The sequence below is a fragment of the Primulina tabacum genome, chromosome 9 (assembly GCF_025594145.1).
Source record: "Primulina tabacum isolate GXHZ01 chromosome 9, ASM2559414v2, whole genome shotgun sequence".
NCBI lineage: Eukaryota > Viridiplantae > Streptophyta > Magnoliopsida > Lamiales > Gesneriaceae > Primulina > Primulina tabacum.
In genome coordinates, this window is record NC_134558.1 from 9,453,878 (window position 1) to 9,480,159 (window position 26,282).

General features: G+C 38.8%; 1 long non-coding RNA gene across 1 annotated transcript; it reads left to right on the top strand.

Moving 5' to 3' along the window:
* Window positions 1-2,036: 2,036 nt before the first annotated feature.
* Window positions 2,037-22,435, top strand: LOC142556498 (uncharacterized). The gene is made up of 3 exons (XR_012822639.1): window positions 2,037-2,145; window positions 2,253-2,293; window positions 22,358-22,435. It is a non-coding gene; the product is annotated as an uncharacterized LOC142556498 (long non-coding RNA).
* The last annotated feature ends 3,847 nt before the right edge of the window (window positions 22,436-26,282 follow it).

Genomic DNA, 26,282 nt, shown 5'->3' on the forward strand with positions numbered 1-26,282 from the left:
TTGAAGCAATGTAATCTGATATGAATTACATGCATTCTTACCAAGTGTGGAACATTGTGGATCCACATGAGGGAACTGTTCTCACAGGGTGTAAATGGATTTACAAGAGGAAACTTGGGGCGGATGGGAAGGTATTGACCTTCAAGGCGCGATTGGTAGCAAAAGGCCATACTCAAAGACAAAGAGTTGACTTCGAGGAAACCTTTTCTTCAGTTGCAATGTTCAAGTCTATAAGGATATTGCTATTCATAGCTGCATGGTATGACTATGAAATATGGCAGATGGATGTCAATACAACCATTCTTAATAGAGATATTAAGGAAGAGATTTACATGTCTCAACCTGAAGGGTTTATATCTATCGGAAGTGAGCATATGATATGCAAACTTCAGAGATCTATTTATGGTCTAAAGAAGACATCTAGGAGTTGGAACCTCAGATTCGATAGTACAATCAAAGAGTTTGGTTTTCCTAAGAATCCTGAGGAACCCTGTGCGTATAAGAAGGACAGTGGGAGTGCTGTGACATTCCTGGTGTTTTATGTTGATGGCATTCTACTCATTGGGAATGATATAGGGATGTTGCAATTAACTAAAATATGGTTAGCGAGTACGTTTTCGATGCAAGACTTGTGTGAATCATATTTTGTATTGGGAATACAGATCTATAAAGATAGATCAAGAAGATTGATTGGTCTCACCCAATCTACATACATTGATAGCATCGTTAAGCGATTCTCGATGGATGAGCCCAAGAGAGAACATCTACCAATGTGTCATGGTGTGTCTCTATCCAAGTCTATGTCTCCCAAGACTGATGCAGAGATAACGGCGATGACACGCATTCTGTATGCATCCGCAATTGGTAGTATCATGTATGTTATGATATCTACACGTCCTGAAGTGGCTTTTGCACAAAGTGTAATGAGTAGATATCAATCGAACTCTAGTATTCCACACTGGAAAGCTGTGAAAGACATCCTCAAGTATTTGAGAAGGACCAATAAGTTGTTCTTGGTCTATGAGAGTGGAGAACTGAAATTGGAAGGCTATACCGACTCTAGCTTCCAAAGCGATATCGATGACTCAAAGTCAATCTTTGGGTTCGTATTCATGCTCAATGGTACTGCAGTCTCTTGGAAGAGTTCTAAGCAAGAGTACTACGGATTCCACCACTGAGGCCGAATACATTGCTGCATCAGCTGCAGAAAAGGAGGTTGTTTGGTTAAGGAATTTGTATAAGAATTGGGCATAATTCATAATGGAGTTTCTCCAGTCCCAGTGTGTAATGCCCGGTTACTCGTACAAATGATAATAATGCATTTATGTCATTTAATATGTTGTTATTTAGCTCATTATGTTTACATGTTGATTGAGGTATCGATATTGAGATTGAATATGATTTCTAGATTATCCATAGTGTACTGAGAATGAATATGTGTCTAAATACTGATAGTAAGATGTGTAGGTAGAAGTAGTGTAATGAAATTTGTAGGAAATGAGATGAAAATATGGCAGTTTTTAAGGGTTTTAGCATAATGATTAGAATATGCATCCAAATTATGTGAGGCCATAACCATTAGAAAGCTAAAATGTAATGCCACAACTTTCATGTTTTGGGTTTTGACCCAATCATTGTGGAAGACAAGCCAAAAGCGCCCCGAAGTGTGTCGTGTATATCGTCATTCCTTCACTGACACATGTTGGGAGAGTAAGCATAACTTTTTACTCAGACTCCAAATGACATGAAACCAGTTGGAGATTCAAGCCAAGACATAGGGCTACAACTTTTATGTGTACCACTTTTTCAGATTATGAAAGGAAGAAACGTTTTCGGAGCGATTTTTGATGAAACAGTGTGCAGAGCCGAAACTTTCGCGCCCGGGCCGATGTGAATGTCCGCCCGGGCGGACCTGCACATAAAATAAAAATGTTAGGGCCGAGAGTTACTCGCCCGGGCGGCGCCTCATGTATAAAAAGATAAGTATCGATTTTTCCAAGCTTATTCACCATTCTTACCTTCTTCCTCAGCTTAATCACAAAGGAAACCTAGAAAACTTCCTCCCCAAAGCTTCCTTCTTCATTCCTTTCATCATTTTGAAGTTAGAATTAAGTTCTCCATCACAACAACTTCCTAAGGGTGTAAGTTTTCTTCTCTTTTAGTTATTATACATGTAAAAGACAATAAAGGAATGATTTTTACCTAGTTTATACATAGTGATTGGTTTATTGATGTATTTGACAGTATAGAAGTGAAAAACATCGTCTCAAACCAGTATTCGTACGCTTGGACTGTAATTTGGCATGTTCTTGAAGTAATACATGAGTAATATTATGATTTCAAATACTTACCATTCTTTATTGCTATATGTACATTGTTAGTATCTTATTTTTGAAAACATAGCACCATATTCAATTGTTATGTATTAAATATGAAAGGAACTCATGAATATTGAAGATGGGTGCTATGTAATGAACATGAACATGAACATGAAAGGAAAATGATTGATTTTTTTTACATGATATAGGGCTTGTTGACATCATGGGTTGTTTTAAGTCCACCAAAGCTATTGGCCAATATATTTTCATGGGGCGTGGGGTTGCCAAAGGTTGATCCCTGACGTCCAACACAGTAGTAGCTATATAATAAAGCAAGCACGGTAGTACAGGTCAACTAATGAGGCTCAAGTACAAAAAGGAACATGAATATATGCTATGATATGATATGGTTCAAATATTCATTGTTGTCACGACTTGATATGTATGTTCCTTCAACGCATATTTATACGTACAAGTGCCAACCTATTGAGTTTTATAAACTCACGTAGCTCATGTATTACACGATCAGGTAGTGAAGAGACATAGGATGCAGGTTCGCCAATGGATGCTTGTGACGTGCCTCACCTCGATAAGAACCGGGACTTATTATTGTATAGATTCCGCATATGTATTGTACTAAAATATGTCAGGGTTTGAACAAGTTTTACGATATTTACAATGATACAAAGTATGCTTGTATATGAGAATATGTATTTGTATAACCATATGGTGTATGGTTGTGTATGAAAATATAGTTGATGTTGTTGTATATATGCTATTGCTTGAGTTTTTGATTTAAACAAAAATGTAGGGACATCATGTCAAAATTTTTATAAACCTTCAAATTGATGCCCCTTGTTTGATTTGCTTCATACTATAGGTATATCATTCAAACCCTATTTTGATTATGGTAATTATGCTAAGTATAGAGTAAGGGTGTGACATTTTAGTTAGTATCAGAGCCCACGGTTCTTCGAGAGGGAAGACACTGCACTTCATCCATACATGGGGAACTCGGTAAGTAAGTATCTTTGTATTCCATAGTTTATGCTAAGTTATGTGTCTATGTATCCTACATGTAGGTTAAGATAAGCGACGATGCCACCGAAACGTAAGGTACATGAAGGAGAGTCATCTAAGGGCAAGGCCCCAGCAACCGATGAAGGCAGTACGCCACGACCGGTAGATGATTTTGCTCAACTGCTCCAACAACAAACGAAAGTTTATGGGGAGCAGATACAACAATTACTTGAGATGCAACGAACTACATATGAGCAGGCACAAGCACAAGCCATTCTACCCAGACAAGGGCCTGTTCAAACTGATGTGTATAATCGTTTTCGACGTCTGATCCTACGAATTCATGGGAAGCACCGATCCGACAGTAACAGAAAAATGGATTAAATCATTGGACTCCATCTTCTCCTACCTTCATTTGGAAGATGCAGACAAAGTAACTTGTGCCATCTTTTTATTAACAAAGCATGCAAGAATATGGTGGGAGAGTGCAAGGGTGGCATTACCTACGATACCATTGACATGGAAAACTTTCAAAACCGTGTTTTACAACAAATATTTCAGTAAAGATGTACGAGACAAGAAAGCCAGTGATTTCCTTAATCGGAAGCAAGGAACCATGTCAATGACTGATTACATACAACAATTCGAGGCTGGAGTCCAATATTTACCATATATTGCACAGGATGACACAAGTAAGGGAGAACACTTCATGCGGGGACTTCGCTCTGAAATTAAAAGAGATGTATGGATGTCGAAGGTTGTTACATATGGAGAGATAGTAGAAAGAGCACTTATGGCAGAACAGGATAAGCAAGACATTGACAGAGATAGACAACAACGAAGGCAGCAGTACTTTCAAAAGAGCCAAGGAACAGAACAAGGAAAAAAGACCGATAGCAGAGGTACTCGATCAGAGGAACCACGTGGCAAGGGTCCCCCTCCACGTAAAGAACAAGACAGACCATCTTGTCCCAAATGTGGCAAAATTCATGGCGGGGAATGTATGCAAGGTTCCAATGTTTGTTATCGTTGCAAAAAGCCAGGGCATCTCGCCAGGAATTGTCCAGGGAGTTATGAGAAAGTACAGGGACGCCTTTTCTCCATGAGTAAAGAGGAAGTGGATGCGGATACATCGATGATCACTGGTATTACTGCTATTGTTTTACTTGATTCAGGAGCCACGCATTTCTTTATTTCGGAATCGTTTGTAAGGAGACTCGGCATTACAGCAAGCACCATAGAGAAACATCTCGCTATATCTTTACCTTCTGGACAAGAATTACAGACAGATCAGATTGTGCGAGGTTGTCCAATATATGTCCAAGGCCATCATATGTATGCTGACTTGATAGTTCTGAGGATGACTGATTTTGATATGATATTGGGAATGGATTGGCTCTCGAAATACAGAGTTACTATTGACTGTGGCATAAAGATGATCAAATTTGCATCAGTAGGAGTTGAACCATTCACAGTAGCAAGTGCAGGTATATCCTTACCTCTTCGAAATAACTCTTGTATGAAGGCATGTAAATTATTATAGAAGGGATGTCAAGGATATTTAGCATCTGTTTTAGTTATTGATCCACTGGTTTGTGAGTTAAAAGATACAGATGTTGTTTGTGAATTTCCAGAGGTATTTCCCGATGATGTTACAGGCTTACCCCCAGATAGAGAGATCAAATTTGTAATTGATGTTGTGGCAGGGACTAATCCGATCTCAAAAGCTCCTTATCGATTAGCTCCAACAGAAATGAAAGAATTGAAAGAACAGTTATAGGAGTTTCTTGATAAAAAGTTTATTAGACCGAGCTTTTCACCGTGGGGTGCACCTGTTTTATTTGTGAAAAAGAAAGATGGTACTCTTCGTTTATTTATTGATTATCGGGATTTGAACAAAGTGACAATCAAAAATAGATATCCACTCCCCGAAATGATGATTTGTTTGATCAATTACAAGGAGCTGCTATCTTTTCGAAGATTGATTTTGTCGAGGCCCGAAAACTCCATGCTTGAAAATTTGCGGAAAAATTAAAAATTTTCTTTTAAAAATAAATGGAGTGCCTCATTCATAAAATCAACTGATAACTCAAGTTCAATGTTTAAAATATAGCAGCGGAAGAAAATAAAGTTTGCCGAAAATAACAATTTAAAAATATTCAACAGCTGATAAAATGTCTGAGCATAAAAAAAATGGCAAGTGCTGAAACTGAGGTCTTCGGGTGCCACTACTGCCGACCCAAGCTGGCTCACTGGTCCCCGCCCTCGGCCCTGGCCTCATCAGTACCTACAACAATCAATTCTAGTGAGCCTAAAGACTCAGCATGCAAATATCGTAGGTAACGAGTAAATACTGAAGTAAAATGTGCATGGGATAAAATATCATGTCATGAGGCATACTGAAAATAACTTGTACTGAGCAATTATAATACGTGCATAACTGAACTGAAATCATAGTAAAAATTTTTGCTCCTTGGAGCCCTGTACTGAAATAACTGGTAAAAATTTTCTGTTCAGATTATGGTCTACGCCTGTGGCCCCTGCACTGAACTGAACTGATCGGTAACTGGCTACCGGGGAGTATCAAACTGAACTGAGCTGACCGGTCACTGGCGACCGGGTGGTACCAAACTGAACTGATCGGTCACTGGCGACCGTATAAAATAATGCTCCCATAATAGTGAATTGACCACAAGCCATATCGCATAAATCTCAAAAATAAGTATTTTCTATTTTTCATGGCACGTAATATAATTAACTGGCACAATGAAAAATCCTGTAATTTTACCAACTGGATTGGATTGGATCGTCCCCAGGCTCGCTGCAACCTAACTGTCATGAAAAATATGCAATAGCTTAAACTTGACCAACCATGCAATTTACGTTTGAAAATGCGACAATTACGTCTACCGACTTCGTATTTAATCATGACTCCGAACCAACCCGAACCAACACTGAACCGACGTATAGTCATGATTAAAATACGCTTAAAATTATGAACTAATGCTCCTAAAATGATGAGGGTCGAAATCTAGGTGAAATGGAGGCCAAAACAAGAAACGCTCTTTCGAGAGTCAATTTGGCACATCGCATCGTAAATTCTCGTACGACCTCAAAAATGATCCGAATCATGAACGATCAAAAACACGACCTTCCTAACTCGATGAGGCACTGTCCAGTCCAAGACCACAGGCTAAAAGCCAACCAAGAACTCAAACGAGCCTCCGAACCGACACAGCAACTTGCTGTAAATTTCCAGCAGCTGCAACCTTGCTTGCATCGCGTCGTTTGCGAGACTTTTGGCCATTGGGGCTTGAAACACCGACCAAAGCCTCTCAACAACGTCCCGGGAATGATTTGAACCATGGCTAAGGGTCCTAGGCCAGCCACAATTCGCCTCATTCCAGCAACCAACCGAAAGTTCTTACGGAGAAACAATTCTGCACGTCGGGGCATTGTTCTTGTTTTGTTGTCACTGATCGTTCCAGTGGCCATTTGATTGACCATGGCACGATCTAGACATCTTGGGGCATGGTATGAACCGTGGCTAAGGGATATAGGCCAAACCAGATCCACACCATTCCACCAAAAACCGAAACAACACAAGCTGAAAAAAAAGGAAACCGAAAGTGGGGAGGGGCTGTTCTGGTGTTTTATTTTAAAACCTGATCCACCATGGACCAATCCACCAAAAGGGCGACTTAGTCACGTCTTAGACATGCTAGGGAAGCGATCTAACCATGGCTACGGGCCTTGTGGCAGCCATGATCAGATTCAATCCCTTGACAGAAAAATCTGAAATTTCGAAGCACAAAATGGCAGTGGAGGAATGCTGCTGTCATTTTCGGTTCCATCATTCATGGGGCTGATTTGAATGGACCAACATGGTCCTAATGCACCCTATTACGTGTCTAGATGCCGCCTTGGGAGCCTGGAGTCGAACCATCCACCTGAAACCACTAAACAAGAGGAAACGTGAAGCTTGCCAAGGAAAATCAAAAAAATCTGCACCATGGTTTCGAAAATATTTGGACATGCATCTCGATTTTTTCTTGATAAAACATGATCACATACTAAAAAATAATTGCTAATATGACTTGATTGAGGCTTTGAAAGAATCTAGACATGCCTTGGTTTCGTTTGAAAGAAAAACGAAAGAATACGACGACTCGGCGCGGAGGAGGTGGAGCGCTTCTTTCCTTTTCTTACTTGCTCCCGACTTTTCTCTCTTGTTCTAGGCTATGAAGGTCACGATTTTCTACTCTGAAATGGCTCTGATTTTCGAGATTAGGGAGATGAGTAAATGGTTAGGGGAGTGAGGGAGATGGGTGCCAAAATATAAGGGACAAATCAAGACCAAGTCTCCCTCATTTTGAAATTTGAATTTGCTTGTTATCAAATGATTTTTGGAGGGATACAAGTGTGGAGTGTGGCCGATTTTTGCATGTCCAACAAGGCTAGGATAAGATTGATTACTAATTAAATGGTGCTAGAAAAAAAAATGAAGAGATTATCCTACTAATTAAATACAAAGAAAGGGTCAAAGGTGAGTTGGCATATCCTTGCTCAATCTACTAAGGGTGGCCGAAAATTCATCTAATAAATGGAAGGAAAATTTTTTCTAGCTAGTAAATTTATAACCTTTAAAAGCCTCACTAATCCTTTAATTAATTTAGTGAATTAATCCCTAAATTAAGTAACTTAAATGAGCTTATTTCTTAATCACCTCAAGTAACTTAAATTAAATCCTCAAACCTCCTTATTAACTTAAATTAACTTACTTGATAGCTAAAAATAAAGTCTTGAAATATTTATCGAATCTTAAATTCTATCTCAAAGCTCCAAATCCAGTCCGGCCTCACTGAAATAACTGAAAAATCAAACTACTGCATGAAATAATAAAATAATTAACTTCAAAGAAATGCCTTTAAAATAATCATGCAATGAAGTCAATTAAATTTTAAAAATCTAGAGTTATACATGGCTTATACGTAGACTGATTTACGGGTTCTACAGATTTACGATCAGACTATCATAAACTAAAAGTGAAATCAGATGATATCTCAAAGATTTCCTTCTGAACCAGGTATGGGCATTATGAATTTCTTGTAATGCTATTTGGACTAACAAATGCACCAGCAGCTTTTATGGATTTAATGAACAGAATTTTCAAGCCATTTCTAGACAAGTTCGTGATTGTGTTTATAGATGATATTCTCATCTACTCACGAACTATAGAGGAGCATCGAGAACATCTAGAATTAGTTTTGCAGACATTGAAGGATAAACATTTATATGCCAAATGGAAGAAATGTGAATTTTGGCTTGAACAAGTAGCATTCTTGGGTCATATCATTTCAAAAGAAGGCATATCAGTGGATCCAAGCAAGATTGAAGCTGTTAATAACTGGCTACGACCTACAACTGTTACCGAGGTATGTAGTTTTCTTTGGTTAGCTGGTTATTACCGTCGGTTTATAGCGGGATTTTCTAAGATAGCATTGCCTTTGACTGCTTTAATTCGAAAGAAAGTGAAATTTGTATGGAACGAAGCATGTGATCACAGTTTCCAAGAGTTAAAGGCAAAATTGACATCAGCACCAGTCCTTGCTATACCAGAAGGACCAGGAGATTTTGTGGTATACAGTGATGCTTCGAAACAAGGTTTAGGAGCAGTTTTAATGCAGCACAGGAAGGTGATCGCTTATGCCTCAAGACAATTGAAGGAATATGAAAAGAACTATCCCACACATGATTTAGAACTGACATCAGTGGTATTTGCATTGAAAATATGGCGTCATTATCTGTATGGTGAGCGGTGTGAAATATATACGGACCACAAGAGTTTGAAATATTTATTCACACAAAAAGAATTGAATATGCGTCAACGACGTTGGGTGGAATTAGTGAAAGATTATGATTGTGTTATTAACTATCATCCAGGTAAAGCCAATGTTGTTGCAAATGCATTAAGTCGAAAGTTCAGTTCTATTGCTGTAATGCAAGTACAAGAACAAATTTTATGGGATTTACAGAATTTGAAGATTGATGTTATGGCAAAGGGCACTGAAATTCAATTATCATCTCTCATGGTTCGACCAACACTTGCAGACAGGATCAAGGTAGAACAAAATACAGATAATGAATTACAACAACTGAGGCAGCGAGATGAAGAAAAAGGAAATTTGAATTTTGAATTGAATGGAGAAGGAATATGGACATATCAAGGGAGATTGTGTGTGCCAAAGCAAGGAACGAGCAGAAATGACATTCTTATTGATGCTCATGCTACTTCCTATTCGATCCATCAAGGAAGCACAAAAATGTACAAGGATTTGAAACCATTATTTTGGTGGCAAGGTATGAAAAAGGACTTTGCTCAATTTGTTGCACAATGTCTAACTTGTCAACAGGTCAAGAATGAACATCAAAGACCAGCAGGACTTCTGAAACCACTACCCATTCCTGAGTTGAAATGGGAACACATCACGATGGATTTCATTCTTGGGTTGCCAAGAACACAAAGAGGGTTAAATGCTATATGGGTTATTGTGGATCGACTTACAAAATCAGCTCACTTTCTTCCCGTGAAGACCACATACACGATGAATCAATATGCTGAAGAATATATCAAAGAGATAGTGAGGCTTCATGGCATCCCAGTGTCCATTGTATCTGATAGAGATCCAAAATTTACGTCTGCATTTTGGAAAAGTTTACATCATGCTATGGGAACTCGATTAGCATTCAGTACAACATTTCACCCTCAAACTGATGGACAATCAGAACGAGTGAATCAAATCTTAGAAGATATGTTGAGGGCCTGTACTATTGACTTTCCAGGTAGTTGGGACAGTAAACCACCGTTAGCTGAGTTTACATATTACAATAGCTATCAGTCAAGCATTGGAATGGCACCATATACTGCATTATATGGTAGAAAATGTCGCTCTACAGTACATTGGGATGAAATAGGAGAAAGAAATTTATTAGGCCCTGAATTGGTACAACAGACAGCTGAATTGGTAACCAAGATCTGAGAAATAATGCACACTGCTCACTAGCTCCTATCACACTCTAAGGTACCTACTGCTCTGATACCACCTGCTGTGGGGACACGAACCTAATCCATCTTCTTAATCATTATTAGGATCATTTAATTAACAGTTGTCATGCACACATACAAACAAGACAACAGTCGGATAACTCCAGTGAGAAATAAATCCCAGTATAAACAATGTAAACATGCAGTCATATAAAAACATATATATAAAAGCATGAAACACATATCAATAGCATGTATCAAATCTGAAAGACATGTATCGATATAAAGCTGTAAATAAAACTCTGAACTCGTCATATCAGACTCGACTCATTTCTAATCTAGGGATCCCGATCTGAATAAGAACGCAACGTTCTCCCATCTACTTTATCCCAGCTAGATGGTGGTACGTTCTTAGTCCCAGACTTTGGCGGTCTATATCGAAGATCTGCAATAGGAGTCGGTCTTCTCCTCAGTATATCGATATATATCCAAAGTCCAGTGATTTGGCGGTTCTGCCATGGTGATTCTGCCAAAGACTAGGCGGATCTGCCCAACTCTAACTCATGCTTTCCTATAGATCAATAGACTAAGCATATCAATATCAAGAATTGCAAATATCAATGCAATAATCATTCAGTATTTGATTTTGGGAAACTCAAGTCAAATCTAACTTGAGTTGTGCAATCCCGAATCAACATTGATTTATACCTTTCTTTCTTTCAGTCTGAATCTGTCGAAGTCTCGAAATAAAATATGTCAATACTCAATTTGGCAATGACAATATCGAGGAATACAATACCAATACCCCACTCAATCAATACTGGATATAATCAGAACTCAATCAAATTCTGTTTCAACAGCATAACTGTACAATCTCAATATACCCAGCAATATAAATCAATAAGATATCCATTCCCACAACTCATAATCAATACGATACAAATCTGATATCACATCTCAGTCAAATCAACTCGGAAATTCCTAACAATTCTATACGATATCCGTTCTTCAATCCGGTTTCGATTATACGATGTCTAACATATCAGAAACACCATATATGAATCATATCCGATTCTGGCAATATCATAATTTCAAAAAGTATCAGAACATAAGAAAACTTACGTCCAGTTGAAGCCTGCGTCGATAGAAACTCAGTACTGAAGTCGGATTGAAAATCAGACGGACGGATCGAAATATAAAGGCGTAAGGATTTCTGAAGCTATTTTGTTCTCCTTTCTTCATTTTCTCCATTTCTGAATTAAGGAATTCGTATATATATATCCTAACTTGCATGGTTCAGCAACGTGTCACTTTTCTTGGATATCGGTTGGCGCTCGGGCGGTCATAAATTTCCGCCCGGGCGCTTGCTCGGCGCTCGGGCGGTTAAAACTTACCGCCCGGGCGCGAGGTGTTCTGCCTCCCGATTATTCATTGGCGCTCGGGCGGTCAAAAACTACCGTCCGGGCGCCACATCTTCTGTCCAAAGCATATTTTGTTGAACATTGGCACTCGGGCAGTCACTTTATACCGCTCGGGCGCCAATAGTTCTGTCCAAAACTTGTACAATTCATATTCTTTGCCCAATCTTGTCTCGGAATGGCCCGGCTATAATCACATCAGTTCATAATCAATAATCTCAGATTAATAGAATCAAAATCTCGGGTATTACATTTCTCCCCCCACTAAGATACGATTTCGTCCCCGAAATCACAGGCAATCAAATCAGATATCAGAAAGAAATGTATAACAGAAGCTGAATCAAAATACTCACATCAGTGAAATAACTCGGGAAATCTCTGTCTCATGTCTGACTCTGTTTCCCAAGTAGCTTCTTCGATGCCATGACGGCTCCGCTGAACATTCACAAGTGTAATAGTCTTCGTTCTGAGTTGCTTTTCCTTTCGATCGAGAATCTGAATCGGCTTCTCGAAATAACTCAGTGTCTCGTCCATTTCGGCCTTGTCTGGCTGAATAACATGTGAAGCATCAGAAAGATATTTTTTCAATAACGATACATGAAAGACATCATGTATTCCAGATAAAAAAGGCGGTAGGGCGAGTCGATATGCACGATCTCCTATCTTCTCGAGAATCTCGTATGGCCCAATATATCGTGGAGACAGTTTTCCTTTCTTGCCAAATCTGACAACGCCTCTGAAAGGAGAAATCTTCAAGAATACCCGGTCTCCTGTCTCAAATACCAATGGTCTTCGTCGAACATTGGCATATTTGGCCTGTCTGTCCTGAGCTGCCTTCATTCTTTTCCAAATCAGTTTCACTTTCTCAGTCATATCTCTGATCATGTCAGGTACAATCTCAGGAACCTCAGAGATATCATCCCAATACAAAGGGGATCTACACTTCTTCCCGTACAACGCCTCGAAAGGAGCCATCTCAATACTCGTCTGATAGGTATTGTTGTACGAAAACTCACAAAGTGGCAATGCATCATGCCAATTAGTGCTAAAATCAAGCACTATGGCTCTCAGCATATCTTCCACTGTCTAGATAGTCCGCTCTTACTGTCCGTCGGTCTATGGATGATATGCGGTACTCAGATGCAACTTCGTACCGAGAGCCTGCTGTAAACTCCGCCAGAAGTGCGAAGTAAACCGAGGATCACGGTCTGAAACAATCGACTTCGGCACCCGTGTAATATGACCACCTCTCTGATATAAATCTCTGCCATCTGGTCATGTCTGTACGTCATCTTGTACAGAATAAAGCATGCGGATTTGGTCAATCTGTCAATCACGATCCAAATCGCATCACAACCTCGGGAGGAACGCGGTAATTTCGTCACAAAATCCATGAAAATAGTGATCTCATTTCCATTTAAGAATGGACAAACTCTGTAATAATCCTCCTGGTTTCTGTCTCTCGGCCTTCACCTGCTGGCAATTCAGACATTTTGATACAAACTCAGCAATATCAACTTTCATTTGTTTCCACCAGAACTGTCGTTTCGAATCATTATACATCTTTCTACCACCAGGATGAATACTAAATCGACTGCTATGCGCTTCTGGCAAGATCTGTCGTTTCAAATCTGAAACATTCAGCACAACAAGACGATTATTCACATATAGTACACTATCCCGTACCTGATACTCTGATCGATGCCATGATCTGACCATCGAAATCGAATTTAGAACATTCTGATCAACTCTCTGAGCCACTTTAATTCTCAAAATCAGCTCTGGTTCGACTTGAACAGTATAAAGTCTCAGCGGTCTACTATCTGTCTCAAATACCAATCCAGACAAACAGCAATCTTTTATCAAATTCGAAACACCAATCGTTGATAAGGATAAAGAACATACCTTTCGACTTAGTGCATCAGCTGCTGCATTGGATTTCCCCGGATAGTACTTGATTTCACAATCAAAGTCTTTCAATAAATCAAGCCATCTTCGTTGCCTCATATTCAACTCTGACTGTGAAAAGAGATATTTCAAGCTTTTATGATCAGAATATATCTCGAACTTCTCACCATAGAGATAATGTCGCCATATCTTCAATGCAAATACAATGGCTGCCAATTCAAGATCATGAATTGGGTAACGAGATTCATGTGGCTTCAAATGTCTCGAAGCATAAGCGATAACAAGTTCCCGCTGCATCACAATACATCCCAACCCTCTGTGAGAAGTATCACAATAGACCACAAAATCACCATTACCTGATGGAATAGTCAAGATCAGAGCACTGGTCAATCTCTTCTTCAACTCAAGAAAACTGGACTCACAGTCTTCTGACCAAATAAATGGAGCATTCTTTTGAGTCAACTGAGTAATAGGTTTAGCAATACTCGAAAATTCTTTAATAAATCATCGGTAATAACCTGCAAAACCCATAAAACTGCGTATCTCTGGTACAGAAGTCGGTCTAGGCCAACTGATCACAGCCTCAACCTTGCTAAGATCAACAGAAATCCCATCTCCAGATATAATGTGACCCAGAAATACAACCTGTCTCAACCAAAACTCACATTTCGACAGTTTGGCATACAGTTTCTCATCCCTTAGAGTTCTCAAAACAATTCTCAAATGCTCGGCATGATCAATCATAATCTTCGAATAAATCAAAATGTCATCAATAAAAATAATCACGAAATCATCGAGATATCTCTGAAATATGCGGTTCATCAGACCCATAAACACAGCTGGAGCATTAGTCATACCAAACGGCATGACAATAAATTCATAATGTCCATACCTGGTTCTGAATGCTGCCTTCGAGATATCAGAATCTCTGACTCTCAGGTGATGATATCCAGATCTCAAATCGATCTTGGAATAAACAGAAGAACCCTGCAACTGATCAAATAAATCATCAATACGAGGCAAAGGGTATTTGTTCTTTACCGTAGCCTTGTTCAGTTGCCGGTAGTCGATACAGAGTCTCATAGAACCGTCTTTCTTTCTCACAAACAAGACTGGAGCACCCCAAGGCGAAACACTCGGTCTGATTTAACCCTTGGCCAGTAAATCTTCCAACTGCTCTTTCAACTCTTTCAACTCAATCGGTGCCATTCTGTACGGAGCTCTAGAAATCGGAACTGTACCTGGCATCAATTCAATGCTGAAGTCTATCTCTCTAATCGGAGGCAAACCCGGAATCTCATCTGGGAAAACATCAGCAAACTCGCAAACCACTGGCAATTCAGCCAATGATGGACTCGATTTCAGCAAATCAACTGAATAGACAAGGAATCCCTCTGCTCCTTTCTGTAACAATCGAGTCATAGACAATACGGATATCAAAGGAATTCTAGATCTAGAACCCTTACCGTAGAATTTCCACTCATCAGCCATATCCGGTCCGAATCTCACAATCTTGTGAAACAATCAACAGTAGCTCTGTACTTGGTTAACATATCGATACCGATAATACAGTCAAAATCAGACAACCCAAGCACAATACAGTCTAACTCAATCTGTGGGGACCCGGACGCTAACCATGTTCTTAATCATCATTGGGACTAATTAATCAATTATAAAACAGGGTCTAAATTTTTTTTTAAAATGCGGAACGTAGTGAAATAAAACATATATACATCTCAGTATAGAAGTACAAGTCCTGTACTACATACATTTATTCAACTAAGGTTTAACAGCTAATATCAAGTGTCCAACCCTATCTCTACTCCAAGTCCGGAGCCTCCACTCTAATCACGATCTCTCTTCATCTTCTCAACCCTGAACCTGTCCCACCTGTTGTCATGCACACATACAAAACAAGACAACAGCCGGATAACTCCGGTGAGAATAAATCCCAGTATAAACAATGTAAACATGCAATCATATAAAAACATATACAAAAGCATATAGCAAATATCATTCACATGCAGCCAATCAACAAACATGAATGATATAAATCTGTAAATCAACTAGTCATCACAGACTGGACTCAAACAACGCGTCGTCTTAGACTCGACTCCACTCTAACCTAGGGATCCCAATGTCTGGATATTGATAATTATATCAAATCTCAGTCGATAGGAATGAATCAACCCTAAACGGCATCGATATAACTCATATATCCAGTGTCTGTGCGAAACAGCCGCAGAATTGACGAATCAGTCAAGAATTAAGCGAATCAGCCAATAACTAGACGAATCAGCCAGTAATTAAGAGAATCAGCCAATAATTAGACGAATCAGCCGGTGACTTGGCGAATCAGCCAATGACTAGCGAATCAGCAGTCAATACATGCATACAGTAACTAGGCGAATCAGCCGATGACTAGCGTATCAGTAGTCAATACATGCAGTGGATATAAATAAATAGACTACAAACATCAATCTCATCAATTACAAATATCAATGTAATAACTAAGTATGTGATTTAGGGAGACACGAGTCAAACCTCACTCGAGTTGTGCAATCCCAACTCAACATTAATTTATACCTTTCTTTCTGATACTCTGACTCTGTCGAAGTCTCGAACTCAAAGCCTGTCAATACTCAATCTGACAATAACAATATCGAGGGTACAGTATCAATACACCACTCAAACAACACTTGATATAATCAGAATTAAATCAAATTCTGTTTCCAATATAACGTCATAGTCTCAATATACCCAGCAATATCATCTCAGTCAGATATCAATTCTAACATCTCATAATCGGTAACAATTCAATTCTGATATCAAATCGATTCCAAAACAACTTCGAAAATCATAAAAATTCCGTATGGTATTTATTCTTCAGTCCGATTTCGATTATACGATGTCTAACATGACCAGAACATCATATAAGAATCATATCAGATTCTAACAATACCATAATTTCAAAACATATCAAAACGTAGTAAAATTACGTCCAGTTGTAGCCTACGTCGATAGGAACTCTATACTGAAGTCGGATTCAAAATCGGATAGACGGATTTCTCCCAAAAGGCGTAAGGATTTTCTTTAACTTCACAAAGACTTTTCTCGACTCTTTTCTCGGAAATAATTAAGGAGGAACGAAGCTTTGTTATATATATATATATATTGCCTTCACGCATGTAAAGCAAATGGCCGATCCTACATGCAACACGTCTCGCGCATATGCGCGACATCAACTGGCGCATATGCGCGAGACCTTAAGTCTCAGCGCGTGTCTTCCCAACTTCTGGCGCATATGCGCGACACATTTCCGTGCATATGCGCCCAACTCTCTGGACTCGACTTCTCGGCAGCTCGCGCATTATGCGCGACTCATCTCCGCGCATATGCGCGAGGTCCTCTGGACTTCGCTTGTACAGTCTCGCGCATATGCGCGACTTACTTCACGCCTATGCGCGAGGTCCTCTGCCCACGTCGCGCATATGCGCGCATCTGTGCCGTGCATATGCGCGAGGGCTACTGTCCCTCGCACATTTTCATGCATTATCTCGTCTTTCTCGGTCCGATCCTTTCCGTCTATAATCATATCAATTATCCCCAAATCATTTCGGATTATCATAATCAAAATCTCGGGCACTACACAATCTCATGCCCATCATACTGTAACAAACAATGTTTCACAGAATTCACAGAAATCAAACCTGTCCCCAACGGAAAAGAGACAGACACTACAGATGATAACGACTCAATAGGCAATGCATGACACAATGCAAATTTCTCAGAAATAAATGTATGAGAAACACCGGTATCTATCAATACATAAGCAGGATAACCACATAAAGAACAGTTACCTGCAACAACATCATCTGGCGCTTCCTGGACCTGCTCCTCTGTCAAAGCAAATACTCTGGCCTGCTGTCTAGGAGGCTGGCTCACGATCTGGCTACCTCTTGGCCCCTGCTGTGACGGAGTGGTTGGTTGTGGCTGAAAGGAATGAATAGCTGACGATCACCCACCTGTTTGAGCCACTGATCCAGATGACTCCGCTCCCTGGGATCTTTGGGAACCTCTCTGTGGACACACCCTAGCAAAATGTCCCTGTTGTCTGCAGATGTTGCAACTACCAATGACTCCCTGGCATTGCTCAGTCGGGTGTCTCCCTCCGCAAGTCCCGCAATACACTCCCGTATAGCTCTAGCTCTGTCCAGAACAACCGGAGCTAGAGGAACTGCTCTCTGATTTCTTGAACTGCTTTCCTCGGGCTTTCAAGAAATCTTTCTTTCCACCACTGCTGCTGCAACCCTCGAATCTGGGAGGAGGCTGCTGTGGTCTCGGCGCTGGAGGAACAAAAGAAGCTCCCTTCTGCCTAATCAGGCCAGCTTCAGCTCCTTTAGCTCTTTTCAGGGCGTCAGTAAAGTTATTCGATCGCCCTGTGTTCACCAATGTAAAAATCTCGGCGTTCAATCCATTGATGAACTGACAAGCAGTAGCTTCCTCGCTTTCAGCAACATGTGGAGCAAATCTCAACAAGGTAGAGAACTTGGACACATACTCCTCAATGTTCAACTGACCCTGTCTTAGATTGGCAAACTCTGCCCCCTTGTCTTTCCTGTAAGACACTGGGAAAAATCTCTGATAAAACTCAGCTTTAAAGACATTCCAAGTGATAGTCGTACCTCGATGCTCCAGTGCTCTCTTCGTCGTAATCCACCAGTTCTTTGCAACATCATGCAACTGGTGACCAATCAGTCGGGCTCGTCGCTCATCTGTGTAATCCAAGGAGTCAAACAGCACCTCTATATCATCTAACCAGCTCTCACAGTCCACAGAAGTCTCTGTTCCTTTCAGGGTTGGCAGTTTAAATGACTGAAACCGTTTCAACAGTGTCTCCATCGGAGTTGCTGTCACATCCATCGGATTTCAGATGTACTACCCTGTTCTGGTACTCTTCGAGGAGGCATATCTGATTACCAAAAGGATTAGCAACCAAATATAACAACCTATTTCAGTCCTCCTCTGATCATCTTACTGCTGATCGAGAATCGGTTCTGATTCGTTTTCAATAATACACGTTACCAAATCAAATCAGATAGTCAAGTAAACATGTATTTTAAAGCAGTAAGTCATGGTAGCAATCAAAAGCAAGGAAAGAAAACTCATTCTACCCCGCTCACTAGCTCCTATCACAGTCTAAGGTACCTACTGCTCTGATACCACTTGCTGTGGGGACCCGAACCTAATCCATCTTCTTAATCATTATTAGGATCATTTAATTAACAGTTGTCATGCACACATACAAACAAGACAACAGTCGGATAACTCCGGTGAGAAATAAATCCCAGTATAAACAATGTAAACATGCAGTCATATAAAAACATATATATAAAAGCATGAAACACATATCAATAGCATGTATCAAATCTGAAAGACATGTATCGATATAAAGCTGTAAATAAAACTCTGAACTCGTCATATCAGACTCGACTCATTTCTAATCTATGGATCTCGATCTGAATAAGAATGCAACGTTCTCCCATCTACTTTACCCCAGCTAGATGGTGGTACGTCTTAGTCCCAGACTTTGGCGGTCTATATCGAAGATCTGCAATAGGAGTCGGTCCTCTCCTCAGTATATCGATATATATCCAAAAGTCCAGTGACTTGACGGTTCTGCCATGGTGATTCTGCCAAAGACTAGGCGGATCTGCCCAACTCTAACTCATGCTTTCCTATAGATCAATAGACTAAGCATATCAATATCAAGAATTGCAAATATCAATGCAATAATCATTCACTATGTAATTTTGGGAAACTCAAGTCAAATCTAACTCGAGTTGTGCAATCCCGAATCAACATTGATTTATACCTTTCTTTCTTTCAGTCTGAATCTGTCGAAGTCCCGAAATCAAATAAGTCAATACTCAATCTGGCAATGACAATATCGAGGAATACAATATCAATACCCCACTCAATCAATACTTGATATAATCAGAACTCAATCAAATTCTGTTTCAACAGCATAACTGTACAATCTCAATATACCCAGCAATATAAATCAATCAGATATCCATTCCCACAACTCATAATCAATACGATACAAATCTGATATCACATCTCAGTCAAATCAACTCGGAAATTCCTAACAATTCTATACGGTATCCGTTCTTCAATCCGGTTTCGATTATATGATGTCTAACATATCAGAAACACCATATATGAATCATATCCGATTCTGGCAATATCATAATTTCAAAAAATATCAGAACATAAGAAAACTTACGTCCAGTTGAAGCCTGTGTCGATAGAAACTCAGTACTGAAGTCGGATTGAAAATCAGACGGACAGATCGAAATATAAAGGCGTAAGGATTTCTGAAGCTATTATGTTCCCCTTTCTTCGTTTTCTCCATTTCTGAATGAAGGAATTCATATATATATATCCTAACTTGCATGGTTCAGCAACGTGTCACTTTTCTTGGATATCGGTTGGCGCTCGGGCGGTCATAAATTTCCGTCCGGGCGCTTGCTCGGCGCTCGGGCGGTTAAAACTTACCGCCCGGGCGCGAGGTGTTCTGCCTCCCGATTATTCATTGGCGCTCGGGCGGTCACTTTATACCGCTCGGGCGCCAATAGTTCTGTCCAAAACTTGTACAATTCATATTCTTTGCCCAATCTTGTCTCGGAATGGCCCGGCTATAATCACATCAGTTCATAATCAATAATCTCCGATTAATAGAATCAAAATCTCGAGCATTACAATTACCATCGAGTTTATCCAACGTTCAAAATGTTTTTCACGTTTCTTTGCTACGGAAATATTTGGCCAATCCTTCTCACATTTTTCATTACGAACCATTGTAGCTTGCATCGAATCTGTCGTATGGAGAACGACCGGTCCAAATCCTCGATAGGAAATCAAAAGTGTTACGAGGCAAGGAAATACCCTTGGTAAAATTGTTATGGCTCAATCATGCAATTGAAGAAGCAACTTGGGAGAGAGAAGATGAGATTCAACAAAGATATCCTGAACTATATGGTATGTCAAATTTTGAGGACGAAATTCTTTGAAGGAGGGGAGAATTGTAATGCCCGGTTACTCGTACAAATGATAATAATGCGTTTATGTCATTTAATATGTAGTTATTTAGCTCATTATGTTTACATGTTGATTGATGTATCGAATTGAGATTGAATATGATTTCAAGATTGTCCATGGTGTATTGAGAATGAATATGTGTCTAAATAGTGATAGTAAGATGTGTAGGTAGAATTAGTGTAATGAAATTTGTAGGAAATGAGATGAAAATATGGCAGTTTTTAAGGGTTTTAGCATAATGATTAGAATATTCATTCAAATTATGTGAGGCCATAACAATTAGAAAGCTAAGATGTAATGCTACAACTTTCATGTTTTGGGTTTTGTCCAAATCATTGTGGAAGACAAGCCAAAAGCGCCCTGAAGTGTGTCGTGTATATCGTCATTCCTTCACTGACACATGTTGGGAGAATAAGCATAACGTTTTACTCAGACCTACAAATTACATGAAACCAGTTGGAGATTCAAGCCAAGACATAGGACTACAACTTTTATGTTTACCACCTTTTCAGATTATGAAAGGAAGAAAGGTTTTCGGAGAGATTTTTGATGAATCAGTGTGCAGAGCCGAAACTTTCGTGCCCGGGCGGACCTGCACATAAAATAAAAATGTTAGGGCTGAGAGTTACCCGCCCGGGCGATGAAAGACGTCCGCCCGGGCGCCGCCTCATGTATAAAAAGATAAGTATCGATTTTTCCAAGCTTATTTCACCATTCTTACCTTCTTCCTCAGCTTAAGCACGAAAGAAACCTAGAAAACTTCCTCCCCAATGCTCCCTTCTTCATTCCTTTCATCATTTTGAAGTTAGAATTAAGTTCTCCATCACAACAACTTCGTAAGGGTGTAAGTTTTCTTCTCTTTTAGTTATTATACATGTAGAAGACAATAAATGAATGATTTTCACCTAGTTTATACATAGTGATTGGTTTATTGATGTATTTGACAGTATAGAATTGAAAAAAATCGTCTCAAACCAGTATTCGTACGTTTGGACTGTAAGTTGGCATGCTCTTGAAGTAATACATGAGTAATATTATGATTTCAAATACTTACCATTCTTTATTGCTATATGTACATTGTTAGTATCTTATTGTTGAAAACATAGCACCATATTCCATTGTTATGTATTAAATATGAAAGGAACTCATGAATATTGAAGATGGGTGCTATGTAATGAACATGAACATGAACATGAAAGGAAAATGATTGATTTTTTTTACATGATATAGGGCTTGTTGACATCATGGGTTGTTTTAAGTCCACCAAAGCTATTGGCCAATATATGTTCATGGGGCGTGGGGTTGCCAAAGGTTGCTCCCTGACGTCCAACACAGTAGTAGCTATATAATAAAGCAAGCACGGTAGTACAGGTCAACTAATGAGGCTCAAGTACAAAAATGAACATGAATATATGCTATGATATGACATGTTTTAAAGATTCATTGTTGTCACGACTTGATATGTATGTTCCTTCGACGCATATTGATACATACAAGTGCCAACTTATTGAGTTTTATAAACTCACGTAGCTCATGTATTACAGGATCCGGTAGTGAAGAGACATAGGATGCCGGTTCGCCAATGGATGCTTGTGACGTGCCTCACCTCGACAAGAACCGGGACTTATTATTGTATACCTTCCGCATATGTATTGTACTAAAATATGTCAGGTTTTGAACAAGTTTTACGATATTTACGATGATACAAAGTATGCTTGTATATGAGAACATGTATTTTTTTAACCATATGATGTATGGTTGTGTATGAAAATTTAATTGATGTTGTTGTATATATGGTATTGCTTGAGTTTTGGGTTTAAACAAAAATGTAGGGACATCATGTCAAAATTTTTATAAACCTTCAAATTGATGCCCCTTGTTTGATTTGCTTCATACTATAGGTATATCATTCAAACCCTATTTTGAATATGGTAATTATGCTAAGTATAGAGTAAGGGTGTGACACAGTGTTTGTTGACAACACGCGAGCCATTTGTCAGGCGAAGGAGCCAAGGTCTCATCAGAAATCCAAACATGTATTGAAAAAGTACCACATCCTCCGAGAGATTGTGGAAAGAGAATAAATGTCAATTGACAAAGTCGGTTCCGCAGATAATGTTGCTGATCCACTAACTAAGCCTTTACCTGGACCATTATTCGAGAAGCATCGCGAATTGATGGGTTAGAAGTATATGGGTATTTGGCTCTAGTGCAAGTGGGAGATTGTTAGAGTAGGTGCCTGTGGAGCCAAGTGTTGGCCAAGGGTTCGTGTTTAAACTCTATGTATAAACTAATCTTTATTTTAATAATATTTGAAATTATTGTTTTGGCACATCTTTATCATATCCATGCTAGTTGTATAGATAAAGTCCTTGAATATACAAATAGTAGAAAGGTTATGAGATGCTCATATGATGAGTATCATGCAACTCATATTTGGAATAGTGTATATTCTAAACAGTTCCTAGTCGATTCAGTCGCCATTAAGAAGGATAAAAGCCGCTCAAGTTTGAGACTAGTATCTGCGATGTGAGTACCATGTTTCATTGGTAGTGTTTTATTGGTAGGGGACATTGTGATGTCCGAGCATGAAAATAGGTGCTCCTCGTAGAGTGCACTGAACAAACCTCCATAAAGGACTTTTCAAATGGTTCTCACTTATCGAGTGAAAACGTCCTAGTTTATGGTTGTATACCATTAATTCTAATGACCCGGGACAATATTGTGAATCTATATGCTAGCATTGCACTTTGACTTGTTTACTGACTCATATGGGGTCATCAGGTGGCAAGCTTGGGTGTTCTGTCGAAACATATAAGAGTCTATGCATTGTAGTGGGAGATTCACCGCTTACCTTCGGGTATGGATATCCTATGTGATCTCATGTGTATGTAGTTTGAAATATCCGATCATAGTGTTTGTAGTAATTAAGAAAGGGGTTTCTTTGATTACACCATCGATGCAACTACGACATGACACATAGTATCAATTCTTTGGCAACTCTCGATATACCAATAGTTGTCGAATCGGTCGGGATATATGAGATGAAGGAACCGTACTGTACGCTAACCATAATTGAATGGTTGTGGCAAGCACTATCATTTGATACCTAGGGAATCATGTAAGCGATGCTGCTAGGCGTTTAACATGATTGGTTGGGTATTATCAGACTTGAGTTCTGACGTTCTTATTATCAAGAAGTTGATAATTAAGAATGAAGCAACTGGGGCATGCTCATATAAGGACATGTTTAGTCCAGAATCACATTGAGATGTGAATCCACTGCTAGTCGTATCAATGAACCATTGAGGGATACACAAGTACTAGTTTTCTAGATCCCGTTGAGAAGTAAAATAGTTCAATGTGTTGAACGACTTATAAAGGAGTTTATAAGCGTAAAGAAAAATAGAAGTATGACTTCTATAAAAGAATTATGGGAATTGTAACTTCTAATTGAAAAAGTGTTCCTAAATTAAAAGATAACTCAAATAAAGAATGTATTTGAAAATTGTGATTTTCATAAACATTATTATGGACTAAATTTAATTATTTCAAGAGTTGAATTAATTAAAGACTATTGGACCTAATAGAGTCAAAATAATTAAATTAATTCAAGTATTGAATTAATTATATAACATTGGGTCTTGTAGATCTCAATTAGAAATAGTTATTCAACGAGCGAGTTTGAGAAAAATCAAGTAAAGTTTAATTAATTTCAAATGTGTGAGAAATTTAAATTTAAGTCCATAGGCTTTGTAAATGTTACATGCCCAAATAAAATGAATGCATGGGAGGTGAAGGGTTAGAGGCTACTTTTTCAATAAACAAATAATGATATGCTCATATTTTTAACTTTTTCAAGCACCAAGAAAGTTTCCTTCTCTCCTCCAAGTACATGCCATGGCCGAAACTTTCCCTTAGCCATTCTCTCAATTTTTCTTCTTCATTTTATTGAGGATTGCACAAACTTGTCAAAGAAAAATTCTCTAATTTTTATAGTGCAAAAATAGAGGGGATCTTCCTAGTTGGTGGTAGGCTTGATTTTTGAGCAAGGAGTGCTCATATGAAGCTTGTAGATTTGTCTACCTTTCAAGAGCCAAGTTGTTTACAACTTGGTTGGAGCTATCATCAATCTTTTGTAATTGATAGGTAAAATTACTACACACACTATGTATGACATTTTGTGTTTAGTTTTTGTTATTTGTTACATACACTAGTGGGTGCTCGGTTTTTCTTGTATAAAACATGATTTTCGAAAATTCCGTTGCGCTTCTTGGCACCGTAACCGATCTCCTTTCAGGTAGAAGTAGCATGCACCTTGGATTCATATCGGAGCAATCTAGATTATGATAAAAGATACTTTTAAAGAAGGAATATTCTCACTCATTGATATTGCTTTAGGGTAATAGACCATATTCATTTACCTATCAGATTTCATATGCTCTATCTAATACACATCATACAGAATTTTTTATTAGAAATTAGTTTATTGAAATATTAGAAATATTTGGAAAAATTGCTCATGAAATTTATCCAGAAAGAATCGAATTTCATTTATACGGGAAACAAACATCCAAATTCAAGACAAACCAATTCTATAAAAAAATCGAAGTCTTAATGAAACGTCCACTACTCGTTTTCTTAAAAAGTACTAGATTTTTTTTAAACCTTAATTAACCATTCGGCCGAATCAAACAAGAACGTATAAAGTATTTTGACAACATTTTAAAAATAAAACAACCAAATAATATTTGAAAAATGAAGGAAATAGTTCAAATCACAAAACCGTCAAACATCTTACCAAACCTAAAAAGCAATATTTGAAAAGTATAGCTCATACTACCAACCTCTCAAAAACCATTCAAAGCATAAATAAAAAGTCGTAAAATTTTTTAACATAAACTTAAAATCATAAGTGCGGAAAACTAGAAGCGCTGGACCTCGGGTTATGTGCACCTTCAGTGCAGTCAGATCATCCATCAAGACCTCAACTACCATCAACATCAAACTCACCTGCATCGATCACACCTAGTGAGTGTAAAGACTCAACACTCCATAATATTGATAAAAACATAATACGTATACATATCACATGAAACAGTGAAAATACTTTTACGTAAAATAACATTTTCATGAAGATGCATAGACTTAAACATAAACATTTTCATGTCAACATATTCATATTCATATTAAACGTGTTCATATTCATTTTTCGTTGAATTCAGATCGTTGATTGTGACTTTCGTATTCGTATTCATATTGGGCGATGGATCCATCTACATGTAATCACAGTACTGGGCGGCGGGAACATCAGCGACACTTTCACCCTGAACTGAGCCTTAGCCTTACATATTAACATATCAACTAGCTCGGCAGTCTCTCCAATCACATTCAGGCCAATCTCTCTTCTTTAACCAACCTCGTCCCAATGAATATGAGATCTACATTTCCTTCCATAAAGTGCCTCAA